The 12,201-nt window shown below is 44.8% G+C and overlaps 1 long non-coding RNA gene and 1 pseudogene across 1 annotated transcript in view; one reads left to right on the top strand and one right to left on the bottom strand.

The window, feature by feature from the left end:
• LOC148135410 (Fc receptor-like protein 5) overlaps nt 1-10,696 on the bottom strand; it is a 13,327-nt pseudogene extending 2,631 nt beyond the window's left edge.
• LOC122546242 (uncharacterized) overlaps nt 1-12,201 on the top strand; it is a 222,544-nt gene that overhangs the window by 13,989 nt on the left and 196,354 nt on the right. The window lies entirely within an intron of this gene.

Here is a 12,201-nt window from a genome sequence, read left to right on the forward strand (position 1 = left end):
TTTTCTCCTCAATTTACAAGGAGGCACAGATTCAAGGTGAGACGGGGAAAGTTTAAGAGAGATGTGTGAGGGAAGTTTCTCATGCAGTGAGTGGAAGGAGCCTGAAAAGCAATGCCAGAAATGATGGTGGAAGCAGGCACGTTTAACCAGTATCTGGATGGTCACATGAACAGGGAGGGAATAGTGGGATAGAGACTAAGTAAAGCCATGAGGTGTATTTTTTTTAGTTTGGTTTGGGCATGATGATCGGCGCAGGCTTGGAGAGATGTGTGAGGGAAGTTTCTCATGCAGTGAGTGGAAGGAGCCTGAAAAGCAATGCCAGAAATGATGGTGGAAGCAGGCACGTTTAACCAGTATCTGGATGGTCACATGAACAGGGAGGGAATAGTGGGATAGAGACTAAGTAAAGCCATGAGATGTATTTTTTTTAGTTTGGTTTGGGCATGATGATCGGCGCAGGCTTGGAGGGCCGAAGGGCCTGTCCCTGTCCTGTACTTTTCTTTTGTTCGTATGTTTTATGGCCCCCATTGATCCTTCCATCAAGAAGGAAATGTTTCTTACCGTTTACCTTTTCTAAGCTCCTCATCATTTTGTACATCTCAAACAAGAAGTAGTTAGCAACTTTAGGGGTAAAAGGGATTGAAGGATATGGCGGAGAAAGCGGAGGACCAGGGACTGAGTTGGATGTTCAACCGCGATCCTATCAAGCGGGCGGAGCAGGCTAGAAGGATTAAATGGCCTATTCCTAGTTTCTATGGAAAACGGAGGTTAAGTTGAATGGTCAGCCATGATTATAATGGTGGGGCAGGCTAGAAGGGCTGAATGGCTCATTCCTGTTCACTACTTTCTGCATCCCCCTTCAGACACCGCAGCTACATGGAAATCGGCTCCACCTGAGCCTATCTGATGGCTCGGATGTTTATCCAGAATTTCTACCAGGTTACAGTGCACTGTGTGGGGCTTTTTAATCACACCGATACAATGGCACTCACCAGCAATGTGTGCTGCTCTATCTACTGCATGCTCTAGATGGCTGGCTGCTGCCCCTTCACCAGAAGGTTGGGATCTAGTTCCAGTTGAAAGGGGAAGGAAAGGAAGTCATCATTTCGAATACAATGCTTTCAAAACCATGTTCAACTTCAACAAAACGGCAAAGCTATCACAGAAGGTACAAAACCCAGCGAGATCTGGTATTTCCTGGAATATGGTTTCCTGGTTTGTCGATAAGACGCAAATTAAAAGGATGCAGTCATATCCAAACTCCCTCCATGACTTATTCACTTCTGTCGTCTCTCCCTGATTGAGAAGAATCGGGATAAACAATGGCAAAAATAACAGCTGTAGTTTCAGTCATTTACCTCCTGGGCTGTGACTCAGTTGACGAATTGCCTGAAGGGAAAGAGAGAGTACTTTCAGCATAATTTACAGTAACTTTGCACTGTAGCAGATTGGAGCCGCCAAAACATTATCTCAGTCATAAACAGGGAGCAAACACACCAATGGATGATAATTGTCAGACCTGTCTTAATGCATTAAACAGCTGCATAGAGTTAGGGTGATGGATAGGGTTAGAGTGAGAGCTAGGATAATGATGAAGGTTAAAGTTAGTGCTAGTGTTTGGTTAAGGGTCATGGTTAGAGTTAAGTGTTAGCTTTAAGGTTAGAGTTATGGTTAGGTTTATGGTTTGGATTAAGTAAAGGGTTAGAGACAGGATTAGGTTTAGGGTTAGGGCTAGGGCTAGAGTTAGGGTTAGGATTAGCGTTAGCTGTTTCGTTAGGACCAAAGTTACAGTTAGGGTTAACGTTATGATGGAGTTACGTTTACGTTTATGGTCAGAGTTTGCGTTTGTGATGTGTTTGGGTTATGGCTAAGTTTAGTGTTAGAATAAGGTTAAGGTTGACCTAGATTTCGAGTTTAGGGTTAGGCTTTGGGCTTGGGTTCAGTTTATGGTTAGGGGTAGGTCAGCCTGTCCAGTGAATACTGAATAAATTTAAGGAGGACATAGACAACGTTTTAACAAGTCATAGTTAAAAGAGACTGAGGCAGGAAAGTGAAGTTGATCCAGATACATCGCATTAAATAACAGAGCAAGATCCTTAGGGACTGAATGTCATCCTCCTGTTCCCGACTCTCATGGTCTTACGTCTCTCCACCTCTCTGAGGTGCTCTGACACAGAGTCATGGTGTGGGGTGGGGGAGGGGGGGGGGGGCGGGGAAGGTCACAATTACCCGATCCAACAGGTTAACTTTGTGCGTGCTGTCCCTCCAAACTGTCAGGAACGCGGCCTACTCCAGTTCCCGACGTATCACCTCCTTCCCCCGGCTCCCCTCATTCAGCTGAAGGGTTACATTCTGGCGGGGATGGCAGTGTCATGATGTGGGGATGTGGACCAAATCTCATTCCCATGGAATGTTACAGACCTGTGTCCTTCCGGTGGATGTAGCACGCCGACACAACCAGGCCAGCCAACAGCAGAACTGGGAGGAGAGATGCCATGATTTCCTTGGAATAACTCCGAGCTGGAACCCAACAAGAATTTTTGGCTCACGTTAACAAATTCACAAGGAAGTTTTTTTTTCACATCACCCCTGCGTCCGGTGCACTGTTAACATCAGACTGACCAACCACCCACAGATATGTCACTCCCTGCCACCATGGAAGTATCGAGAGTATCGCAGTGTGAGAGAATTCACCAGTCCCACTTTCCCATACTAACCCCACAAAGCCTTCAATGTTATGACATTTCAAGTGCTGATCCAAGTACTTTGTAAAGGTTGGGAGTTTCCCTGCCAGCCAGCATGTTCCAACCTCCACCATCCTTTGGGTGAAACAATCCTCAATTTCCCGCTTTAAACCTCCCGTCCTTCACTATAAAATGGCCTCCCATCCCAGCCCTTGTTACTGACCCTTTGACTATGGGAAACACCTGCTTCTTACTCCCCAGTCCCCTCCCCCCCTCACAGTCTTACACATCTCCACTGGGTTTCTCTCTCAGCATTTACTGTTTCATAGAAAATATCCCAAGATTATCCAGCCTCCCTCCCTTCCTCGTTAAAATCCAGGGAACATCCTGGTAAATCGCCTCTGCACACTGCCTTCTCCATGTAGCGTGCAATTCCAGATTTTTTTGCATTCAAATTCCACCATCTGGTATGGGCGGGATCCCAGGAACACCACCCACCAACACTCTGGATCAATAACCTATGATAATACCACCCAGCTATCACCTCCCCAATTGAGATGGTTAACAGTGTCTAATTGGTACAGACTGGATGGAGCGAATGGTCTTTCTCTGCCTCTGTCTATGTTCGATCCGAGTGTCACTGTTACCTCGCAGTGTGAATTTGATGTAGTCTTAGTCACATTAAAAATGGTGCTGTTGGTTCCTTTGTTGATTGCTGCACAATGATACCTCCCGACATGGTCTCTCTGAAATGAATGACCAGCTCCCCACCATTGGCAGTCACATGGTAGCGTGCACTGCCGTTTCTTAGCAGCAAGTTGTCACGGTACCAAAGGAACTGGGGCTCAGTGCCTTCCCTCCCCTGACACTGGAGAACAAGGCGGCCCCCAGACTGTACCTCAGTTATGTTAATGAAGGAAATCAGCGCAGTATCTGTGACAGGAACTGACAGGAACACACCGAGGTCAAAAAGCATGGAGTTTACCCATTGATTGAGACCATCAGTGGGAACCAGTTTCATCCAATGGTTTTAAAAGAGAGTTTGGGAATTCGATAGATTCAAAAACTAATGTAATGGATGGATGTTATTAAACTGGAGAGAATACCGAAAAACAAATTACAAGGATGTTGCAAGGATTCAACACTGAGTTTTAGGGAGAGGCTGGATAAGCTAAGCCCTTTTGTTTTCAAGCGTAGGAGACTGAGGGGAGGTCTCAAAGAAGTGTATAAGAGTATGAGAGACATGATTGGGGTGATTGCACTCAGTCTGTTTCCCAGCGTTGTGGAGTCGCAGACTTGAGGGCATCAGCTTTAAGGTTCGAAGGGAAAGAATAAAAGGGAAACCTGAAAAGCAACTTTTTTTTTACACATAGGGTGATATGCATATAGAATGAGCTGCCAGTGGAAGTGGTTGTAGCGGGTACATCAACAACATTTAAAAGTCATTTGGACAAGTACATGGATAGGAGAGGTTTAGAAGGATATTGTATCAAGTACAGGGACATTGGGTTTGCGTGGATAGACATTTTTGTAGGCATGGACAAGTTTGAGCAGAAGGGCCTGATTTCTTGCTGTAGGACTCTATAATTCTGGTGTCTAAGGTTGTGCTGCTTTTGTTTTGAAAAGTGTGATGCTGGAAACGCATAGTTGTCGTTTCGAGCATAAGCTCTTCATCGCATTCCTGATGAAGAGCTTATGCCCGAAACATCGACTCTCCTGCTGCACGGATGTTTCCTAACCAGCTGTGCATTTCCAGCACCATACATTTTAACTCTGATCTCCAGCATCTGCAGTCCTCTATCTCTCTGTGTGTTGCTTTAGTCAAAAGTGTGGTGTTCAAAGACAAAGCACCAGCTTTGATTTGTTCTCAGCAGCAGTTTTCCCTGAGCTGATGGTTCAGTAACTCTTTGGAAGAGAATCCTTGTGAACTCACCTATCACTGTGATCTCTATGTCTTCACTGTGCTGAGGGCCTGTCACCTCATTTCTCACAGAACAATGATAAAGCCCTTCGTCCCTCCTGCTGATAGGCTCAATGTTGTAAACAAGCTCAGTGCTGTTGGAAAGCTCTCCGTACGGTTCCACACTTGAGCTGTTGTAGAATTGGTAATAAATCGGCAGAGAACCATTGGAGACTGAACAGATTAAGGATCCTGTGTCTCCTTCAATTAGATCCTTTCCGGGTAGAATTATTAGATCTGGTTTTGACACTGCAATTCCTGTAATCATGCACAAATGATAGATTTTTTTGGCGGAGTTAATTGCAAACTCAATTATGAACATCATCACAGTCACACAAAAACACATATCCTTTTGTCTTTTTTCATTCGTTGCGTGTGGATGTCACTGGGTAGTCCAGTATTTATTGCTCATCCTAATTACACAGAGGGCAGTTGACGGTTGTCGGGCTAAAATCAACCTTTGGAATTGAATTCAGTTTCTCGCATCTGCTATCGTGGATTTTGAGCCCAGAATATGAGCCGATTCTCTGAATTCTTAGGACATAGAACAGTTCAGCACAGGGACAGGCCCTTCAACCCAGGGTCACAGTCTAAAGAAGATGGAGTAGGGACTGAGATGGGGATGAATACCTTCACCAAGAGAGTGGGGAGCCTGTGGAATTCTCTACCACAGAAAATGGTCAGAGACAACATTGAATGTAGTTCAAACATGAGGTGGATAGAATTCTTAGGGCCTAAAGGAAGAGAGCAAGAGGACAGGGGACTGAATTGGACTATCAGCCACAATCCTAGTGAGTGAGCACATCAAACCGGAAGGACCGAACGGCCTATTGCCATTTACATGTTTCCATAATTTTCTGGGTAGTGAATTCCACAGACTACTCACTCTCTGTGTGAAGACATTTCTCCCCATCTCAATCCTAAATGTCAATACCCTGTGCTGTTTCTCTCTACCTCTCCAATATATGTCTGTGAGATGTGGGGAGTGATGACAACTTGTCTCTATTCTGAGTCTTTAACAGTTAAGAAACGGACAATGCTAAATGATACTTACGCCTGATGGATAAATAAAGCTGATTATTGCGTTTCCACACCTTCCCGTCTGTGACTTCACAATGGTAAGTCCCCGAGTCTGTCGGATGAGCGGACTCAGAGATGTAATCACTGTGGTCAGATGGAGACTGGAGAAGGAGCACATTTCTGTAAAAGCTGTACTGCAAGGAAGCGTGGGAGGGATTCGCTTCGACCCAGCACACCAGTTCAACCCGTTGGCCATCAAACAGCTGTCCCGCAGGACGCACGGTCAACACAGGGACGGTGTACACCTCTGGAAAACAGAAGGACATGTTTCTGATTCAGCCTGTAGAGTGTCTGGGCTTGGTTACGCTCAGTGAACAGAACGAGAGGGAAAATAAATCCCGAGGCGGGGCCAGTGCGGGAGATTCCCAACCATCCTTCAAGGCCAATCAAGGCTGTTAGCATCATGCCAGCTCGAGGTCAGATTTTGTGACAATCGCGATTGCATTTGGAATGAACAAATAAAACCACAGCGAGAGTTTTGTACCCGGTTCTGGAATCCACATTCTGGGAGGGAGAGGATAGTGTGGAGTTTGCACGTTCTCCCCGTGTCTGCGTGGGTTTCCTCCGGATGCTCCGGTTTCCTCCCACAGTCCAAAGATGTGTAGGTCAGGTGAATTGGCCATGTTAAATTGCCCGTAGTGTTAGGTAAGGGGTAAATGTAGGGGTATGGGTGGGTTGCGCTTCGGCGGGGCGGTGTGGACTTGTTGGGCCGAAGGGCCTGTTTCCACACTGTAAGTAATCTAATCTAAAGCAGTAAGAGAGGGTGCAGAGGGACGTCAGTGGTGGGAAAGTTGCTGGACAAGGTACTGTGGGATAGGATCTATTTATATTTAGAAAATAATGGGGCAATCAGTGATAGGCAGCACGGTTTTGTGCAGGGGAGACCGTCCCTTACCAACTTAATAGAATTCTTCGAGGAAGTGACCAAGTTGATAGATGAAAGAAGGGCTGTTGATGTCATATGCATGGACTTTAGTAAGGCATTTGATAAGGTTCCCCATTGTAGACTAATGGAGAAAGTGAAGCCACATGGTGTGCAGTGTGTTCTAGCTAGTTGGATAAAGAACTGGTTGAGCAACAGGAGACAGAGAGTAGTAGTTGAAGGGAGTTTCTCGGAATGGAGAAAGGTGACCTGTGGTGTTCCACGGGGTCAGAGTTGGGGCTACTGTTGTTTGTAATATACATAAATGATCTGGGAGAGGGTACTGTTGGTATGATCAGCAAGTATACAGATGACACGAAGATTGGTGGAGTAGCAGAAAGCATAAGGGACTGTCAGAAAATACAGGAGGCTATAAATAGACCAGAGAGTTGGGTGGAAAAGTGGCAGATGGTTTTCAATCCAGACAAATGTGACGTGATGCATTTAGGCAAGACTAATTCTAGAGCGAATTATACAATGAACGGAAGAGCCTTGGGAAAACTTGGTGGCAGACAGATCTGGGAGTGCAGGTCCGTTGTACCCTGAAGGTTGCTGCACAGGTGGATAGAGTGATCAAGAAGGCATATAGTATGCTTGCCTTCATCGGACGGGGTATTGAGTTTAAGAGCTGGCAACTCATACTACAATTGTACAAAACATTGGTTCGGCCGCATTTAAAGTACTGTGTACAGTTCTGGTCGCCACATTACCGTCTGGTCGCTTTGAAGGTTTACGAGGATGTTGCCTGGTATGGAAGGTGCTAGTTATGAAGAAAGATTGAGTTGGTTAGGTTTATTTTCATTTGAAAAAAGGAGATTGAGGGGCGACCTGATTGAGGTTTACAAAATCATGAAGGGTATGGACAGGATAGATAGCTATAAACTTTTTCCCAGGGTGAAGGATTCAATAATGAGAGGTCATGCCTTCAAGGTGAGAGGTGGAAAGTTTAAGGGGGATACATGCAGCATGTACTTCACACAGAGTGTGGTGGGCGTTTAAAACGCGTTGCCAGCAGAGGTGGTGGGGTCAAGCACGGTAGATTAATTTAAGATCCGTGAATAGGTGGGGAGCAGAGGGATACAGATGCTTAGGGATTGACCGACAAGTTTAGACAGTACGTTTGGATCGGCTCAGGCTTGGAGGGCCGAAGGGCCTGTTCCTGGGCTGTAAGTTATATTTGTTCTTTGTTCTTTTTACCGAGATGTTGCCTTGGAGCTGTAGAGTTTCAGTGATGAAGAGAGATTGGATAGACTGGGATTGCTTTCCTTCGAGCAGAGGAGATTGAGACGAGGGTGAAGGTGATGATGGAGATGTATAAAATGATGAGGAGTGTAGATAGGATAGATAGGAGGAACCCTTTCCCAATTGGTGGAGGGAGGGGGACATCGATTGAAAGTCAGGGGCAGAAGGTGTAGACGGGATGAGAGGAAACACATTTTCACTCAGATTATCTGGAACTCACTGCTTGTAAGGGTAGGAGCCGCAGAAACCCCTATCAAATTGAAGAGTGTTTAGATGTGCACTCTCGAGGCCAAGGTTATGGTGCCACGTGCTGGGAAAATAGGGATTAGAGAATAGTGGCTGTTTCTGACTCGATGGGTCGAAAGACCTTTAATTTGTGCTGGGGATAATGACAGATAGTTACGTTTAATGGAAATGTGAATGCTGTTGCTCCTCTTCCACAGACAGTAAACTGCTCCTCGGATGCTGCCTGAACTGCTGTGCTCTTCCAGCACCACTGATCCAGAATCTGGTTTCCAGCATCTGCAGTCATTGTTTTTACCCTGTGTTGATCGCTTCACAGGCGTAATTCCCGGAAACTTTTGCTGCCATGATCAGGCACGGCCTCTAGGGCGGCGCTGTCTCTGTAAAATGAGTAGTGAAGCTGGACGGAGGGCCTTGCCGCCCGGACAGTGCACGTCAGCGTGACCTGGAGGCCCTCGAATACTTCAGACGGGCTTGGCAAAGCGTTCTGGAATGTAACACACAATCAAAGCTCATCGATCAACTGTTATCATCTCAGAGCGAAAGGCACAACGGTGATGGGATGAAGAATGTGAGAATTTACAGACAAAGGACAGGGGAGAGAGAGAAACTTTATCTTTCTCTTGCTTTCCAAATTTAAAATTCCATTGTGATGGCACTACAGTCATAGAATCATACAGCACAGAAACAGAGACTTTGGCCCAACTCGTCCATGCGAACCAGGTTTCCCAAACTGATTTAGTCTTATTTTTCAGTATTTGACCCATATCCGTCTAAACCTCTGCCATTCACATATCCATCCAAACGCTTTCTTTTTAGATTAGATTTCTTACAGCCCTTCAGCCCAACAAGTCCACACCGACCCTCCGAAGAGCAACCAACCTAGACCCATTCCCCTACATTTACTCCTTCAACTAACACTACGGGCAATTTAGCATGGCCAATTCACCTAACCTGTACATTTTTGGACTGTCGGTGGAAACCCACGGGGAGAAAGGGTTTAATGTGAGAGGGGAATGATTTAAAAGGAATCTGAAAAGCAACGTTTTCAGATAGAGGGTGGCATGAGTATGGAACGAGCTGCCAGAGAAAGTGGTAGACATGGATAGAATATTAAAAGAAAAGGACAGGTATATTACTGGAAAAGCTTTGGACGGATTTGGGCCCAATGCAAATGGGACTCACTTCAGCTCAAGAATCCTGGTTGGCATGGGTGAGTTGGGCGGAAAGGCTTGTTGACGTGTTGCATGATTCAATGACTCTATTTGGCAAAGATGTATTCATAACATTGACACGATCGATCTCAACATATTAAAACTTGCCCAGATTTCACCAGAGACATAAATTTGTCTTAAGAGGAGAGATTGAGCAGGTCAGAGTTTAGAGGATGAGATGTTATTTAGTGGCTAGCTCAATCGGTTGGATGGCTGATCTAAGTTGCAGATGGTGCCCATGGTGTGAGTTCTATTCCAACACCAGCTGAGGTGACCACGGAGGATTCTACATCTCCGCTGCTCCCCTCACCTAAGGCATGGTAACCTTCAGATTCGACCACCACCCTGCCCCTCCTCTCGCTGATGAAAGAGTGGGACCGTGGTGAGTTTACTCACGCAATGTTAAAGTGATGATTTAAAAGGTAGATGGACAGACGATGTTTCCTCATAATGGACAATCTGGAACAAGAGGTCACTGTTTCAGGAGAATGGGCTGGGACAGATTCAAAACAGAAATTAAGAGGAATGGCTTCTTCTCAAAGGCAAGTGGGCGGGCTGGGTGGTGACAAATGAACAGCAACTGAGCTCGGGTTATTTCCTCTGGAGCAGACAAAGCCAAGCGGGTACCTGACAGAGTTATGCAGGATTATGGACAGGGTGGATTGGGAGCAGGTTGAAGGGTCAACCTTAGTTGACCCTTCAACTAAGGTTCCCCTTAGTTGAAGGGTCAGTAACAAGGAAGGCATCTGTTTCAAGTGAAAGGCAGGAGGTTTTAGAGGGGGATTTGAGGATTGTTTCACCTAGAGGGTGGTGAGAGTCTGGAATGCACTGCCTGGAAAGGTAGTTGAGGCAAGAAGTCACACAACCTTCAAAAAATAAATGGATGAGCACTTGAAGGATCATAATGTTCAAGACAATATGGAAAAGTGGGTTGGTGTACGTTTGGCAGCACAGACATGATAGACCAAACGGCCGCTTTTATACTGAATAATTCAGAATGCCTCCTGTGTTTACATTAGTAATTGAGACAAATATGCATAATGTCCACCACAGATTTCAAAATCAAGTATGTACCTTGTACCTGAACTTTAACATTTCGTTATTTCAACTTATGAATTTTACAACTGTACCATCCACTGTCTTCGGTGCCGTTTACTTTAATGCTATACAATGATTCCCGTCCTGTGAACCACATAAAAGCAAAAGTCCTTGTTCCACCTACGATCGTATTTGTACCGACAATTCAGTTTTAGTATCTCTCCTTCCAAAGGTGAAACTGGGACAACATGGAAAGACACATTTCTATCTAAATCAAAAATAAACTTGTATCATTACAGCTCACCTTACGCATTCGTTACATTGGAAACTGCTCCTGAAACATTCAGGATCACTGATAATTTGCTGCCCGAGTACATTTTCAAGTATCGGCCAGCCAATCCCCAATATTTTATACAATCCAGTCCAGACAATTACTGTCAATTTGTTTTCAACCCCTGTGTGTTAAGTACAGTTTTGGATCCCTGACCTGAGGAGAGGTCATAAGACCGCGAGAAACAGGAACACGAGTATGCCATTTGGCTATAAAGTCCCCTGCCCAACGCCTTCAATGTAATTAGACCTCAAGACCATAAGACATATGAACAGAATTAGGTCATTCATTCTATTGACTCTATTTTAGCCTCAAATTTATAAACGAACCAGCTTTGACAGCCTTCTGAAATAAAGAATAACAAACACTCACTCCCCTCGACAGAAGAAATGCCTCTTCATCTCCATCTTCAATGGGCGATTCAAACCCCATCCACTACAACCAGCCCACCTCTGCCTAGCCCTTATTCTGAGATGATGTCCCTCTGGTACATGAATCACCCGTACAAGAGTAAACAACTTCTTTCCAAATCTTCCCCCTCAAGTACCTCTAACAATCTTCAAAAAGGTGGCCTTCCACTCTACTAAACTCCAATGAGTACAGGTCCAACTTATTCTACCTCTCCTCGTGAGAAATTACGAACTCGCAGATGAGGTACCAAAACTTACATAAGTGACTGACTGAATGAAAATTAAGATTCAGCATTGAATCATGTTATAATACGTGTATTTGGTTGAAACTTAGTTTGGAGGTCAAGAAAAGATCAGTTTTCATCACCACACTACCAGAAGGATGTGGAGACTTTAGAGACGGTATTGAACTGGTTTACCAAGATAGTGCCTGGTTCGGAGGGTATTAACCAAGATGAGACATTGTACAAATTCATTTTGTTCTTGCTTGAATGTCAGAAGGAAAAGGATGACCTGATTGAAGTTTATAAAATTATGAGCTATATGGATATAAAGGATAGTCATAGTTTTTTTTCCCAGGGTAGGAATGTCAATTACTCAGGGATACAGGTTTAAGGGGAAAAAAGGAGATTTTAATAAGATGTAAGGAGCAGCTTTTTGTTCCAGAGAGGGTGGTAAGTTGGTGGAATTCACTCTTAGAGGAGGTGGTGGAAGCAGATACAATAGTAATGTTTAAGAGGCATTTGACAGAAAGATGTCTAGGCAGGGATTAGAGAGACATGGACAGCATCGAGGGAAAAGGGTTTCAGTTTACATAGGCAACATGTTTCAGCACAGTCTTGTTGGCCTGAAAGGCCTGTTCCTATACTGTACTTTTCTTTGACCACTGTGTATTCCAATTCCATGAAAAATTTTAGATGTAAACGAAAGTCAAAGTTCACTTCCCTGTGGCAACAACTTCAACAGTTTCACTCTTTTGCCATGAATTTTATATCACACAGTGATAAGACCCGCCAGTTTCATTGTTCGCGAGTACTTTATAAATATTACCCCATATATTAGTGAAAAACTGTCCAT

The sequence above is a fragment of the Chiloscyllium plagiosum genome, unplaced genomic scaffold (genome assembly GCF_037043375.1).
Source record: "Chiloscyllium plagiosum isolate Xiang-an unplaced genomic scaffold, Cpla_swu_hap1 HiC_scaffold_49, whole genome shotgun sequence".
Lineage (NCBI taxonomy): Eukaryota > Metazoa > Chordata > Chondrichthyes > Orectolobiformes > Hemiscylliidae > Chiloscyllium > Chiloscyllium plagiosum.